The sequence below is a fragment of the Sus scrofa genome, chromosome 1 (assembly GCF_054392235.1).
Source record: "Sus scrofa isolate SSC_HxYL_T2T_F1_AM1 chromosome 1, Sscrofa_HxYL_maternal_Yorkshire_Landrace_v2.0, whole genome shotgun sequence".
Classification (NCBI taxonomy): domain Eukaryota; kingdom Metazoa; phylum Chordata; class Mammalia; order Artiodactyla; family Suidae; genus Sus; species Sus scrofa.
Window position 1 is genome coordinate 272,377,236 of NC_139383.1, and position 14,150 is coordinate 272,391,385.

Consider the following 14,150-nt stretch of genomic DNA (forward strand, 5'->3'; position numbering starts at 1 on the left):
AACTTCACTTATTATGATCACCTCGAGGTCCATCCATGGAGTGGCAAATCACATTATTTCATTCCTTTTTATGGCCGAGTAATATTCCATTGTATATATATACCACATCTTCTCTCACTGTATGCTTTTAAAAAAGACTTTGTAGTATGAAAAATTTCAAAGGTATACATGTGAAACTACTACAGCATTATAAATCAACTATACTCCAATAAAACTAAAAAGAGCGAAATAATAATGAACCTTCATATTTCCATCTGTGTAATTAGTGATGTGCTACCTCTACCTATCCTTGCATTGCCCCTTTTTAACTCATTTCCACTCTGCTTCCAGTAGCATGTTTCTAAAGCTCCAGTGTTACGATGTCATTATCTGTTTAATAGTGTCCAGTGGACTTCCATTGTCCTAAGGATCATGTCCACATTCCTTATATGGCTATGATGTTCTGCATGATCTGGCTCTTCATACTCTTTCTCTCTCCTTCCCAGCCCCACACCTACAGTTTTGCAATCTCAGTGGCCTTTTGTTATTTCCTTAAACATGCCATAGCTTCCACTTAGTCTTTAGGTCTTGTTCTATTTTATTTTGTTTTATTTTATTTTGCCTTTTCTAGCACCGCTCCCACAGCATGTGGAGGTTCCCAGGCTAGGGGTCGAATCAGAGCTATAGCCGCCAGCCTACACCACAGCCACAGCAATGCTGGATCCGAGCCAGCAACCTACACCACAGCTCACGGCAACGCCGGATCCTTAACACACTGAGCAAGGCCAGGGATCGAACCTGCAACCTCATGGTTCCAAGTCAGATTTGTTAACCACTGCACCACGACGGGAACTCCAAAGTCTCATTTAAAAAATTCCTTCCTAAGGGGAGTTTAGATTCTGCTAGATGAGTTTGGATTCCCTTCAATAATAGCTAATGCTTATTGAATACTTTCCTAAGGATTGTCTAATTTAATCCACCCATGAGATAAAATGAGTCATAGAGAGCTCTTATTATCTTGTCCATAGCTGCACAAAGAGGTGAAAAAACAAGCAGTTGTGCCCGAGTCCTTACTCTTCCTCTTTGCTAAATACTCTAATAGCATCCTGGCTAGGATACCCTTGGAGAGCTGATCCTGGGCTGAGTTAATGAGGGAATTAGGCAGCTACGGGGCTGAATTGTATGTCTTGAGACTGTCTTTGTGCCTATGTACACAGATAGGAGTAACTGCAATGTCAGGCTGTAGCCAAGATGTGACATATCACCCAGGCCTCCCCTCCCACTGACAGCAGTGTCTTGGATGATGAGCATTACTACACTATAGAATCCCGATGTGAAGGAGAACTAATATCAATAACAGAGAGAATGATTGTTAGGTTGTATTGCATTGGATGCATTTTTTCCAGAAAACTTTTTTTTTTCTTTTTATATTTTCTTGGGCTGCAACCACAGAAAACTTTTTAATCCATTCTTTCTCCCAGTGTCTGCTGTAGCAGATATTCCTTAAATGTTCCCACCTTTGTCTAGGGTTTTCCTGCTTTTTTAAGATGGTTGAAAATTCCAGTGCTCTGCTAGCCATGGCTGTATATAGGAGAAACATACGCTGCCTGGTACATGAAAAGCTTCTTATTCTATTATTTTCATGCATAGAACAGCTCACCCAAGTGTGGAGTCTCAGTCTTAGTGGGGGTTGTTGTAAACCATGGAACCATCAGAGAGGCAAGGCCTGTAGACACAACAAGCATCAAAAGGAACATTGCTTTCACTTCAGTATGTGTGTTCCCATGACTATGAGGAGAAGTTGAGGAGCATCTTATGATATTGAATCTTAGACGGTCTTTAGGGAAGTTTCCTCTCTGCACACATTCTGATGGCATGATTTTGGTATGTGATCAATACCTGAGAGCCTTGGAGTTCCCTTTGTGGCTCAGCGGTTAACGAACCTGACTAGGATCTGTGAGGATGTGGGTTCGATCCCTGGCCTCATTCAGTGGGTTAAGGATCCAGCGTTGACGTGAGCTGTGGTGTAGTTCACAGATGCAGCTTGGATCCTGCATTGCTGTGGCTATGGCGTAGGCCATCAGCTGTAGCTCTGATTTGACCCCTAGCCTGGGAAATATGGAAATATGCCGTGAGTGAAGCCCTAAAAAGCCAAACAACAACAACAAAAACCTGAGAGTCTTTTAGCCAACTCTTGACTCCTGTGTGTTTTCCTAGAGATTTCAAGGCCCCAAGGTTCCTGGAGGCTGGGTTCTGTCTTTTCTAAACAGGTCTCATTCTTCTATCAGAGACTGTACTCTGCCAGTCTGCTCTTTCTTTGACTCCTAGTATTCTGACCTTTAACAAATATATATGATGCCTGTTTGTAAATTGCTTTGGTATTTGCCTTTTCTCTTCTCCATAAACATTATTTTTAAGTTAAAAAATTACTTTGGTTTACTTTGCCTATAGGTACCAAGGACTTGCAGGTAGTTCATTCCCTCCAACTGGTTTTGTCTTCAAAGAAATGGTCATAAGAGTTCCTGCTGTGGCTCAGTGGTTAACAAACCTGACTAGCATCCATGAGGACGTGGGTTCGATCCCTGGCATTGCTCAGTGGGTTAAGGATCTGGCGTTGCCATGAGCCGTCATGTAGGTTGCAGACGCGGCTCGGATCCCGCGTTGCTGTGGCTCTGGCGTAGGCCAGTGGCTACAGCTCCGATTGGACTCCTAGCCTGGGAATCTCCATATGTCCCGGGCACTGCCCTAAAAAGAAAAACAACAACAACAACAAAAAAGAGGTCATAGCATATTTGTAAATAAGGACTTACCAGCACTTGTATATATTCTGTAGCTTCTTTGTGCTTAGAATAAATAAAAAGAATTATATTAATTTCAAATTTATATAAAGGTTTTCCACATTTTAGAGCACTAGAGTTATCCCCCTATAAATCCATTCATTTTATTGCCTAATTTTCCTATCTAATATTACCAAACATTTAACGAAAACATAATGTTATGCATAGAATATTTGTGTCCTACTCAAATTCATATGTTGAAATTCTAACCCTCAATGTGATGGCATTAACAGGTAGGGCCTTTGAGAGATGATTAGGTCATGAGAATGGAACCCTCATAAATGGGATTGGTGTCCTTAGAAAAGAGATCACATGCCCCCGACGCTGCCAAGTAAGCATCGATATATCCTCCTCCCACCTACTGTCGTGTCGAAGTCAGAGTCTCCCAAGGAGCCTGAACTTGGAAGCTTTTCATCGGAGGTTTGAGCTTTGAAACAACCGATGAGGGACTGAGGAGCCATTCTGAGCCATGGGGAACGCTCACAGACCATGCGGTGATGAGGGGCCCAAACACCAAGCGCTCCAGAGGCTTCGGGTTTGTCACGTATGCCACTGTGGGGGAGGTGGATGCAGCCATGAATGCAAGGCCACACAAGGTGGATGGAAGAGTTGTGGAACCAAAGAGGGCGTCTCCAGAGAAGATTCTCAACGACCTGGTGCCCACTGAACTGTGAAAAAGATTTTTGTCGGTGGCATTAAAGAAGACACTGAAGAACATCACCTAAGAGGTGATTTTGAACCGTGTGGGAAAACCAAAGTGATTGAAATCATGACTGACTGAGGCAGGGGCAAAAAGAGAGGTTTTGCTTTTCTAACCTTTGATGACCATGACTCTGTAGACAAGATTGTCATTCAGAAATACCACGTGGTGAAGGGCCACAACTGTGAAGTAAGGAAAGCCCTATCCAAGCAAGAGATGGCTAGTGCTTCATCCAGCCAAAGAGGTCGAAGTGGTTCTAGAAACTTTGGTGGTGGCCATGGAGGTGGTTTTGGTGGAAATGACAACTTTGGTCCAGGGGGAAACTTGAGTGGTTGAGGTGGTTTTGGTGGAAGTTGTGGTGGTGGTGGATATGGTGGCAGTGGGGATGACTATCATGGATTTGGTAATGATGGAAGCAATTTTGGAGGTGGCAGAAGCTACAGTGATTTTGGCAATTACAACAATCAGTCTTCAAATTTTGGACCCATGAAAGGAGGACATTTTGGAGGCAGGAGTTATGGCCCCTATGGTGGTGGAGTCCAATTCTTTGCCAAACCACAAAACCAAGGTGGCTATGACAGTTCCAGCAGCAGCAGCAGCTATGGTAGTGGCAGAAGGTTTTAATTATTACTGCCAGGAAACAAAGCTTAGCAGGAGAGGAGAGCCAGAGAAGTGACAGGGAAGCTACAGGTTACAACAGATTTGTGAATTCAGCCAAGTGCTGTGGTGGCAGGGCGTAGCTGCTACAAAGACATGTTTTAGACAGTACTCATGTGTATGGGCAAAAAAGCCTTGAGGACTGTATTTGTGACTAATTGTGTAACAGGTTATTTTAGTTTCTTTTCTGTGGAAAGCATAAAGCATTCCAATAAAGGGTTTTAATGTAGGTTTTTTTTTTTTTTTGCACCCAGGCTATTGATTGCTAAATGTAATAGTCTGATCATGATGCTGAGTAAAGCTGTCTTAAAAAAAAAAAATGAGATCCCAGAGGGAGTTCCCATTGTGGCTCAGCAAGTTAAGAATCTGACTAATATCCATGAGGATGCAGGTTTGATCCTTGGCCTCACTCAGTGGGTTAAGGATCTGGCATTGCCATGAGCTGTGGTGAGGGTCACAGATGCAGCTCAGAATCCTGCCTTGCTGTGGCTGTAGCGTGGGCCAGCAGCAGCAGCTCCAACTCGACCCCTAGCCTGGAAACATCCATATATCCATATGCCGCAGGTGCAGCCCTAAAAAGCCAAAGAAAGAAAGGAAGAAAGAAAGAAAGAGGGAGTTCCCGTCGTGGAGCAGTGGTTAACGAATCCGACTAGGAACCATGAGGTTGCGGGTCCGGTCCCTGCCCTTGCTCAGTGGGTTAACGATCCGGCGTTGCCGTGAGCTGTGGTGTAGGTTGCAGACGCGGCTCGGATCCCACGTTGCTGTGTCTCTGGTGTAGGCCGGTGGCTACAGCTCCGATTCAACCCCTAGCCTGGGAACCTCCATATGCCGCGGGAGCGGCCCAAGAAATAGCAACAACAACAACAACAACAACAAAAAGACAAAAAGACAAAAGACAAAAAAAAAAAAAAAAAAAAAGAAAGAAAGAAAGAAAGAAAGAAAGAAAAAAAAAAAAAAAGAAAGATCCCAGAGAGCTCCTTTACTTCTTCCACCATGAGAAGATCCATCGAGAAGATGGCTGTATACAAATTAGAAAGTGGGTCCTCATGAGACATGAAATCTGCTAGTGACTTGATCTTGGACTTCCCAAACTCCAGAACTGTGAGAAATTTCTGTTGTTCATAAGCCAACCAGTCCGTGGTGTTTTGTTATAGCAGCTTGAATGGACTAAGACACACACTATGTACTAAATATATTGTTGGTTATAGAGATACAGTAATAAACATGACAAAAATCACTGCAGTTATGACTTCGTATGCTGTATCTTAAAAAAAAAGTTAGTTATTTGAAAACAATCTACAAATGACAAAGAAACTTATTTTATAACATTTAGAAGGTCTGTCATGGCTCAGCAGTCTAAGAACCCGACATACTGTCTGTGAGGATATGGGTTTGATCCCTGGCCCTGCTCAGTGGGTTAAGGATCCAGCCTTGCCAAAAGATGAAATGTAGGTTGTGGATGCAGCTCAGATCCCCGTTGCTATGGCTGTGGTGTAGGCTGGTGGCTGCAGCTCCAAATAGACCCCTAGCCCAGGAACTTCCATATGCTGCAGGTGTGGCGGTTAAAAAAATAAAATTGAAACAATGAAATTTGCTAATTGCCAATGAAGTCTTTATATTGGTATGAAATATGTGGAGGACAAAAACCATACTTAGTGTCTGAAGTCACTGATTTTAGGAACATTTCTTTTAAAAAAAATGCCATCTATTTAAAAACATCAGTTTCTCTGTAAGATTCACTAGCATTACACTGCCATAATTACATGGTAACTGTCTCGGTAGCTTAACATTTCTTCTCTTCACACATAGAGGCCTACAGAAATTACATTTAGCTTTATTTATTTATTTTTGTGGCCACATCCATAGCATGTGCAAGTTCCCAGGCTGGGACAATGCCAGATCCTTAACCCAATATTGTCTAAATGACTACACTACCCAAGGCAATCTACAGATTCAGTGCAATCCCTATTAAATTACCAATGTCATTTTTCACAGAATTATTTTTTTTAATTTTAAAATTTGTATGGATACACAAAAGACCCTGAATAGCCAAAACAATCTTGAGAAAGAAAAACAGACTGGAGAAATCAGGCTCCTTGACTTCAGACTGTATACTACAAAGCTTCAGTCATCAAAACAGTGTGGTACTGGAGTTCCCGTCATGCTTCAGTGGTAACGAACCTGATTAGCATCCATGGAGATGTGGGTTCGATCCCTGGCCCTGCTCCATGGGTTAAGGGTGTTGCTGTGAGCTGTGTTGTAGGTCACAGACATGGCTCAGATCCCACATTGCCATGGCTGTAGTATAAGCCATCAGCTACAGCTCCAATTAGATCCCTAGCCTGGGAACCTCCATATGTCAGGGGTGCAGCCCTCAAAGACAGCAAGACAAAACAAAACAGTATGGTACTGGCACAAAAACAGAAATATATATCAGTGGAACAGGATAGGAAGCCCTGAAATAAGTCCATACACATATGGTCAACTAATCTATGAGGATGGAGGCAAGAATATAAAATGGAGAAAAGAAAGTCTCTTTAATAAGCTGGGAAAACTGGACAGCTGCATATAAAAGAATTAAATTAGAACATTTACTTACACCATACACAAAAATAAACTGAAAATGGATTGAATACCTAAATGTAAGGCCAGGAACTATAAAGCTCTTAGAAGAAAACGTAGGCAGAACACTCTTTGACATAAATCATGGCAATATTTTTTGACTCACCTCCTAAAGTAATGAAAATATAAACAAAAATAAACAAATGTGACTTAATTAAACTTACAAGCTTTTGCACAGCAAAGGAAACCATAAACAAAACAAAAAGACATCTGACAGAATTGGAGAAAATTCTGCAAATGGAGCAATTGACAAGGGATTATTCTCCAAAATATACAAATAGCTCACACAGCTTTATGTCAAAAAATAAACAACCCAATTTAAAAATGATCAGATGATTTAAATGGACATTTCTTCAAAGAAGACAGACAGATGGCCAAAAAGTACATGAAAAGATACTCAGCATTACTAATTATTAGAGAAATGCTAATTGAAACCACAATGAGGTATCACTTCAGACCATTCAAAATGGCCATCATCAAAAAGGCTACAAACACCAAATGCTAGAGAGGGTGCAGAGAAAAGAGAATCCTCCTATAATGTTGGTAGGAACATAAATTGGTGCAACTACTATGGAAAACAGTATGGTAATTCCTTGAAAAACTAAATATAGAACTCCCATATGATCCAGCAATCCCACTCCTGGGCAACTATTTGGAGAAAACCATAATTAGAAAAGATACATGCACCCCAATATTCATTACAACACCATTTACAGTAGCTAAGACATGGAAGCAACTCAAATGTCCACCAACAGAGGAATGGATATGGATTTCCTATTGTGGCTCAATAGATTAGGGACCTGACATTATCTCTGTGAGGATGTGTGTTCAATCCCTGGCCTTGCTCAGTGGGTTAAGGATCTGGCATTGCCACAAGCTGCAGCATAAACAGATGCAGCTTAGATCTGGCTTGCTGTGGCTGTGGTGTAGCTGCAGCTACAATTTGACCCCTAGCCTGGGAGATTCTATATGCTGCAGGTGTGGCTGTAAAAAGAAAAAATAAATAAATAAATAAAACAAAACAGAGGAATGGATAAAGAAGATGTGGTACATATATACAGTGGAATGTTACTCAGCCATAAAAAGAACAAAATAATGCCACTTGCAGCAACAAGGATGGACCTAGAAATTATCATACTATGTGAAATAAGTCAGAGAAAGACAGATGTCATATGAGAATACTAATATGCAGAATCTAATCAAAATGATGCAAAGGAACTTATTCATAAATCAGAAACAGAATCAAAAGATTTCAAAATCAAACTTATGGTTACTAAAGTGGAATCATGAAGGGAGGAGACAACTTAGGAATTTGGCATTAACATATACATACTACCACATATCAAATAGAAAAGTAACAAGGATTTACTGTATAACACACGGAAATCCACTCAATACTGTGTAATAACCTATAGGGGAAAAGAATCTGAAAAGAAATTAAATATTTGTGTATATATAACTAATTCACTTTGCTGTACCCTTGAAACTAATACAACATTGTAAGTCAACTATATTCCAATAAATTTTTAAAAAAATCATCTTAAGGAGTTCCCGTCATGGCTCACTGGTTAACGAATCCGACTAGAAACCATGAGGTTGCGGGTTCGATCCCTGGCCTTGCTCAGTGGGTTAGGGATCTGGCGTTGCCGTGAGCTGTGGTGTAGGTCGCAGATGTGGCTTGGATCCCTGCATTGCTGTGGCTGTGGCGTTTTAGGCCAGTGGCTACAGTTCCAATTGGACCCCTAGCCTGGGAACCATCATATGCCGTGGGAGCAGCCCAGAAATGGCGAAAAAAAAGACAAAAAATAAAATAAAAAAAAAGTCACCTTAATAAAAAAAGCCTTTTAAAAAAAGGTTACTAGGAGTTCCCATCATGGCTCAGTGGTTAACGAATCCGACTAGGAACCATGAGGTTGCGAGTTCAATCCCTGGCCTTTCTCAATGGGTTAAGGATCCAGTGTTGCCATGAGCTGTGGTGTAGGTTGCAGATGTGGCTCAGATCCCGCGTTGCTTCGGCTCTGGCGGAGGCCAGCGGCTACAGCTCCAATTAGACCCCTAGCCTGGGAATCTCCATATGCCATGGGTGCGGCCTTAGAAAAGGCAAAAAGACAATAAATAAATAAATAAATAAATAAATAAATAAATAAAGGTTACTAGACATGCAAAGAAACAGGAATATGTGATCCACAGTGAAGACTAATGGACCCCAATATAACTCAGATGTAGGAGTGGTAAACAAGGACTTTAAAGCAGCTATTATAAAAAACATTTGAGAATTTAATGGAAAACATTCATATGAATGAACAGATAGGAATTCCCAGCAAAGAAATGGAAGCAATTAAAAATGGCATACTGAAATTTGAGTACTATATTTGAAATGAAAATTTTAGCTTGGCTTGTAAACAGGTAGAATACTATAGAAGAAGATGTCAGTGAAGTGAAAGCTAGCTTAATGTTAATTATCCTTTGTGAAAAAGAGAGAAAATGAAAATCTATATGCATTGAAATTTAATCAGGAGCCACTTTCACCACCCACACGGGAATTTCCACACTCTGTCATTGTGATAGTCTCTTCAAGTTTGAAGTCTTCTGGAGGATGGAGAAAGAGGGGCAGGTTTGAGGTGTGGGGAACCCAGGGATACAATGCTCTTTGGTTGGACAGATAAGGCAGTGAGGCATGAACAGGCATAATAACATTAAGAAACCTATTTTAAAGCCTCTTTCCTTTTAGGAGGTGTTTGAGATGGCTTACAATTAACAAAGTGTAGTTACAATAAACAGGGAAACAATACAAGAAGAACAAACCTAAAGGAAGAGAAAGAAAAACACTTATTCAGTCACCCAGGTAGGGTTTTTCACATGAATTTAGTCATCCAGCCACTCCATGAGAAAAAAGTTTTACCCGTATTTTTATTTACATTTGAAGTACTGGTAGGGAGGGACTTCTGTCATTTTGTTATTCGCTTTCTGTATACCTTATAACTCCCCCCCCCATTTTCCTGCATTACTGCCTTCTTTTGTATTTGGTTGACTTTTAAGTAGTGAATATTTGAATTCCTTTCTTATTTCCTTTTGTGTATATCCTATAGCTATTTTCTTTGGAGTTGTCATGGGGATTACATTTAACATCCTAAAATTATAAAACTTAAATTAGAATTTATACCAGTTTAACTTCAATAAAACACCAAAACTCTGTTCCTTTACAGCTGTCTCCCCATCTCTTGTAGTTGTTGATATCACAAAATTGCATCTTTGTACATTGTGTGCCCCAAGACATAAACTAATAATTCTTTTAAATGCATTTGTCTCTAAAATTATGTAGCAAACAAAATTTGGAGTTACAAAGTTATAATGATACTGGCTTTTAGAATAGTAATTTTATTTATTTGTTTGTTTGTTTATTTATTAATTTGGTCTTTTTGTCTTTAGGGCTGCACTCACGGCATATGGAGGTTCTCAAGGCTAGGGATCCAATCGGAACTGTAGCCACCAGCCTACACCAGAGGCACAGCAACACAGGATCCAAGCCACATCTGTGACCTACACCACAGCTCATGGCAATGCTGGATCCTTAACCCACTGAGCGAGGCCAGGGATCAAACCTGCATCCTCATGGTTCCTAGTTGGATTTGTTTTTGCTGCACTTATAGGAACTCCCATATTTAAATTTTTAATTTTATTTTTAAAAAATTATTTTTATTAAAGTATAGTTGATTTACAGTGCTGTGAAAATTTCTGCTGTACAGCAAAGTGATTCATATATATGAGACATTCATATATATATATACACATATATACATATACATTCATATATATACATTCTCATATATATATATATACACACATTCATTTTTCTTTAAAATATGGAACCCTTCATAAATTTGTATGTCATCCTTCACAGAGGCCATACTAATCTTTTAAATATTGTTCCCATTTTAGTGTATGTGCTGCTGAAGTGAGCACTAAAAAATACATTAGTCTCTTTAACAGTGTAGAAAACAAAAAGTAGAGTTACAAACCATTATTACAATAGGAGCTTTTATAATCACTCATATGTATACTTTTATTGAGATCTTCAAGTAACCAGCTTTTCATTTCACCCTGAAAAACTCCCTTACGACTTCCAAAATTTCTAACAAGAAATATGCCAGTAATCTTATTGAGGATCTGGTGTATGTGATGAGTCACTTCTGTCTTGCTGTTTTCAAGATTTTCCCTTTGTCCTTATACTTGTCTTCCAAAACTTCGATTATGATGTGTCTTGGTGTGGGTCTCTTTGAGTTCACTTTACCTGGAGTTCATTGAGCTTCTTGGATATTTATAGTCATGTCTTTCATCAAACTTGAAGAGTTTTCAGGTGTTATTTCTTCAAATATTTTCTCTCTCCTCTCTTTCTGGGACTCCTCCAATGCATATATTACTCAGCCTGTTGGTGTCCCATAGGTCTCTAAGACTCTGTTCACTTTTCTTTAATTTTTTTTCTTTCTGGTCCTTGGACTTGATAATTGCCATTGTCTTATCTTCAAGTTTATGGGTTCTTTCTTCTACCTCCTCAAATCTGCCTTTGAATCACTCTAGAAGAGTTTTCATTCCAGTTATTGTAATTTTAAGCTCATGAATTTCTTTTTGGTTTATTTTTAGGTATTCTCTCTCTTTGCTGACATTTCCATTTTGTTCATACATAATTTGTTTTTACTTTTCCCACATCTTCCTTTAGTTCTTTGAGCAACTTTGACAGTTATTTTTAGTCTTTTTCTTATATATCTTCCACCAGGTCTTTTTTAAGAGTAGTTGCCTTTATTTTTCCTTTGAATAGGCCAACTTTTCTGTTTCTTTGTATGCCTTGTGATTTTATTGTTGTTGTTGAAAACTGGATATTTAATTTAACTTTTATTTGGCCAGTCCCATGGCATGCAGAAATTCCACAGCCAGGGACAGAACCTGTGCCACCACAGCAACCCAAGCCACTGCAGGGACAACACCAGATCTTTAACACATTAGGCCACCAGGGAACTCTAAAAACTGGATATTTTAATCTAATATTGTTGTAACTCTAGAAAGCAGATTACCCTCCTTCCCCTGTGGTTTATTGTCTTTTTTTGTTATTGTTGTTATTGTTTTCACTTATTATTTTTGCTTTTTTCATTGTTGTTGGCTGTCTCTGTGCCAAGAATCAATCTAACTTGTAAACTTAAGGTCTTTTGAAGTTGTTTCTGAGCCTTTCCCTGGGTATGCATGGTCACTTAGTAATTTTCCCCTTATATGTATTGTTTTTAAATGTCCTAGTCTTTATTTTATTTATTTATTTATTTATTTATTTTTGTCTTTTTGCCTTTTCTAGGGTTGCTCCCACAGCATATGTAGGTTCCCAGGCTAGGGGTCTAATTGGAGCTGTAGCTGCTGGCCTACACCACAGCCACAGCAATGTGGGATCCGAGCCGCATCTGCAACCTACACCACAGCTCATGGCAATGCCGGATCCTTTAATCCACTGAGAAAGGCCAGGGACCAAACCTGCAACCTCATGTTTCCTAGTCGGATTCGTTAACCACTGCGCCACTGCAGGAACTCCGATGTCCTAGTCTTTTATTTTATTTTATTTGTGTCTTTTTGCTATTTCTTTGGGCCGCTCCTGCAGCATATGGAGGTTCCCAGGCCAGGGGTTGAATCAAAGCTGTAGCCACTGGCCTACGCCAGAGCCACAGCAACGCGGGATCTGAGCCGCATCTGCAACCTACACCACAGCTCATGGCAACGCCGGATCGTTAACCCACTGAGCAAGGGCAGGGACTGAACCCGCAACCTCATGATTCCTAGTCGGATTCGTTAACCACTGCTCCACGACGGGAACTCCCATGTCCTAGTCTTTAATATCTGGTCTCAAAAGGGGAAAAAGTAGAATGAAGGGAGTGATAATAGGTGTTAATCCTTTAAGTCCTATGGAAGTCACTTCAACTGGAGGAGGAGGGGCTTGCAATAATGGGGGAAGGTGCAACAGCAATGGATGGCTGCCTCTTTGTCTGCACCTCTGTGATAAGAAGCTGAAATGAGCAGTCAGAGTATAGATACACACTATTTGGAGGACAGGGTCATTTTTTCCCACCCTGGATTCCACAAACTATGTGTAAGTCATTCCCGGGACACATGCATAACTGTCTGCCAAATAACTGAAAGGGGGGAGAGGGGTGACTGGTACTGTGTTAAGAGCTGAAGTGGATTGCAATTAGCCTTAATTTACCATTCAAGCTTCCTCCTGGAAATTTCAAGCCTTCAGTAGACCCCAAAGTTCCAAAATACTTACATCAGATAATTCTGCCAGTGCAATTATTGTCTAGGTAAAAAGACAGATTCCTGGTACTTCCTACTCCCACCATATTACCAGAATCCTCTTCTCCTGGAAATCCCTTAAAAGTCCCAATACCCACTCATACCAATTGAATCAGAATCTCTGGGGGAAGTTCTCATTGTGGCTCAGTGGGTTAAGAACCCAACAGAGTATCTGAGGTTGTGGGTTTGGCCAGTGATGCTGTGGCTGTGGCATAGGCTCCAGCTGCTGCTCACACTCGACCCCTGGCCCAGGAACTTCCATGTGCTAAAGGTGCAGCTGTAAAAAGAAAAATAAAGAATCTCTGGGGTTGAAACCAGGCATCAGTATTAGTTCTCCAGGTAATTTCAGGATGCAGCCAAGCTTGAGAACCAGTACGTTATGTCTCCTACAACTAGAGAGAGGTATAACTCCTATGTGATATTTGGATTTTGGAGGCAGTGCTCTACATATGAGGGTATCCAACTACCTCCCACTTATCTGATAAGCATAAAAGTGGTGAGATTCCAGTAGAACCCTGAACAAGAGGAAGCTCTCCAGCTGGTCCAAGTTGTGGGCAAGTTGCCCTGCCACTTGACTCTTCTGACCAATCATATCTTACATAGTTAAAAAGGTCTGAAGTAGACTGGGACGATGGATGAAGACTGTTGCTAGCTTTGGTAGAAAACAATAGCAGAGGCCAAGAGAGTTCTGGAGTAAGGAAATGCCCATTGATCAGGTGACTATAATTCCTTCCTTTTAAAGAGGAATTTCTGTAACTTTTCTCTTTTTTCCTTCTCACTCACTACTGACTCTTGTGTATATGGGTGTGAACTAAATTTATCATTTATTTCACAGATTGAAAAATAGTCAAATGGGCTTTCTAAGGAACCCAAGGAGAAATAGTTATTATCTGAAGATAGCAGACCCTGAGAAGCCTGACCCTCTGACATTATCTCTGGATTCTGGAGTCTGGTATTAGCAGAGGGGGCTGAGCTAGAGAGTTGTGCATGATATTTTGCATCATGGTAGCATAGACTATTTTAGATAT

General features: G+C 40.4%; 1 non-coding gene and 1 pseudogene across 1 annotated transcript; one reads left to right on the forward strand and one right to left on the reverse strand.

Moving 5' to 3' along the window:
• Positions 1 to 3,233: 3,233 nt before the first annotated feature.
• LOC100157853 (heterogeneous nuclear ribonucleoprotein A1-like) lies at positions 3,234 to 4,262 on the forward strand (annotated as a pseudogene).
• Positions 4,263 to 10,652: 6,390 nt separating this feature from the next.
• Positions 10,653 to 10,758, reverse strand: LOC146407186 (U6 spliceosomal RNA). Its single transcript, XR_014832518.1, has one exon. It is a non-coding gene; the product is annotated as a U6 spliceosomal RNA (small nuclear RNA).
• Positions 10,759 to 14,150: the final 3,392 nt, after the last annotated feature.